Source organism: Gnatocerus cornutus, chromosome 4 (assembly GCF_029298725.1).
Source record: "Gnatocerus cornutus isolate USDA-ARS CGAHR chromosome 4, icGnaCorn1.1, whole genome shotgun sequence".
Classification (NCBI taxonomy): domain Eukaryota; kingdom Metazoa; phylum Arthropoda; class Insecta; order Coleoptera; family Tenebrionidae; genus Gnatocerus; species Gnatocerus cornutus.
This window is the reverse complement of record NC_142236.1, coordinates 12,123,754-12,126,092: the sequence shown is the minus strand read 5'-3', so window position 1 is coordinate 12,126,092 and position 2,339 is coordinate 12,123,754.

Sequence of the window (2,339 nt, the reverse complement as noted above, 5' to 3'; positions counted from 1 at the left end):
GTCATGTTTTTGTAGATTCCGTGCTCTTCTTTGCGAATTCAAGATAGAAAACAACGAAAATCAGCGAGAAATCGTCGTTTTGCATCGAAATATGCGGTTTTCTCTAAGAATTTTGATGATTTCGTGCAGAATTCTGCTGTTTTCTTGCAATTCAGCCGTTGAATCTTGGTAAAAAGTGATGATTTTGTAGATTTCGTGCCCTTCTTTGCAAATTCAAGCCAGAAAACGACGAAAATCGGCGAAAAATCGTCGTTTTGCATCGAAATATGCGGTTTTCTCTAAGAATTTTGATGATTTCGTGCAGAATTCTACTGTTTTCTTGCAATTCAGCCGTTGAATCTTGGTAAAAAGTCATGATTTTGTAGATTTCGTGCTCTTCTTTTCGAATTCAAGCCAGAAAACCACGAAAATCGGCGAGAAATCGTCGTTTTGCATCGAAATATGCGGTTTTCTCTAAGAATTTTGATGATTTCGTGCAGAATTCTGCTGTTTTCTTACAATTCAGCCGTTGAATCTTGGTAAAAAGTGATGATTTTGTAGATTTCGTGCTCTTCTTTGCGAATTCAAGCCAAAAAACAGCGAAAATCGGCGAGAAATCGTCGTTTTGCATCGAAATATGCGGTTTTCTCTAAGAATTTTGACGATTTCGTGCAGAATACTGCTGTTTTCTTGCAATTCAGCCGTTAAATCTTGGTAAAAAGTCATGATTTTGTAGATTTCGTGCTCTTCTTTGCGAATTCAAGATAGAAAACAACGAAAATCAGCGAAAAATCGTCGTTTTGCATCGAAATATGCGGTTTTCTCTAAGAATTTTGATGATTTCGTGCAGAATTCTGCTGTTTTCTTGCAATTCAGCCGTTGAATCTTGGTAAAAAGTCATGATTTTGTAGATTTCGTGCTCTTCTTTGCGAATTTATGCCAGAAAACAACGAAAATCGGCGAGAAATCATCGTTTTGCATCGAAATATGAGGTTTTCTGTAAGAATTTTGATGATTTCGTGCAGAATTCTGCTGTTTTCTTGCAATTCAGCCGTTGAATCTAGGTAAAAAGTCATGATTTTGTAGATTTCGTGCTCTTCTTGGCGAATTCAAGATAGAAAACAACGAAAATCGGCGAGAAATCGTTGTTTTCCATCGAAATATGCGGTTTTCTCTAAGAATTTTGATGATTTCGTGCAGAATTCTGCTGTTTTCTTGCAATTCAGCAGTTGAATCTTGGTAAAAAGTCATGATTTTGTAGATTTCGTGCTCTTCTTTGCGAATTCAAGCCAGAAAACAACGAAAATCGGCGAGAAATCGTCGTTTTGCATCGAAATATGCGGTTTTCTGTAAGAATTTTGATGATTTCGTGCAGAATTCTGCTGTTTTCTTGCAATTCAGCCGTTGAATCTTGGTAAATAGTCATGATTTTGTAGATTCCGTGCTCTTCTTTGCGAATTCAAGATAGAAAACAACGAAAATCAGCGAGAAATCGTCGTTTTGCATCGAAATATGCGGTTTTCTCTAAGAATTTTGATGATTTCGTGCAAAATTTTGCTGTTTTCTTGCAATTCAGCCGTTGAATCTTGGTAAAAAGTCATAATTTTGTAGATTTCGTGCTCTTCTTTGCGAATTCAAGCCAGAAAACCACGAAAATCGGCGAGAAATCGTCGTTTTGCATCGAAATATGCGGTTTTCTCTAAGAATTTTGATGATTTCGTGCAGAATTCTGCTGTTTTCTTGCAATTCAGCCGTTGAATCTTGGTACAAAGTGATGATTTTCTAGATTTCGTGCTCTTCTTTGCGAATTCAAGCCAGAAAACAACGAAAATCGGCGAGAAATCGTCGTTTTGCATCGAAATATGCGGTTTTCTCTAAGAATTTTGACGATTTCGTGTAGAATTCTGCTGTTTTCTTGCAATTCAGCCGTTGAGTCTTGGTAAAAAGTCATGATTTTGTAGATTTCGTGCTCTTCTTTGCGAATTCAAGATAGAAAACAACGAAAATCAGCGAGAAATCGTCGTTTGGCATCGAAATATGCGGTTTTCTCTAAGAATTTTGATGATTTCGTGCAGATTTCTGCTGTTTTCTTGCAATTCAGCCGTTGAATCTTGGTAAAAAGTCATGATTTTGTAGATTTTGTGCTCTTCTTTGCGAATTCATGCCAGAAAACAACGAAAATCGGCGAGAAATCATCGTTTTGCATCGAAATATGCGGTTTTCTGTGAGAATTTTGATGATTTCGTGCAGAATTCTGCTGTTTTCTTGCAATTCAGCCGTTGAATCTTGGTAAAAAGTCATGATTTTGTTGATTTCGTGCCCTTCTTTGCGAATTCAAGCCAGAAAACAACGAAAATCGG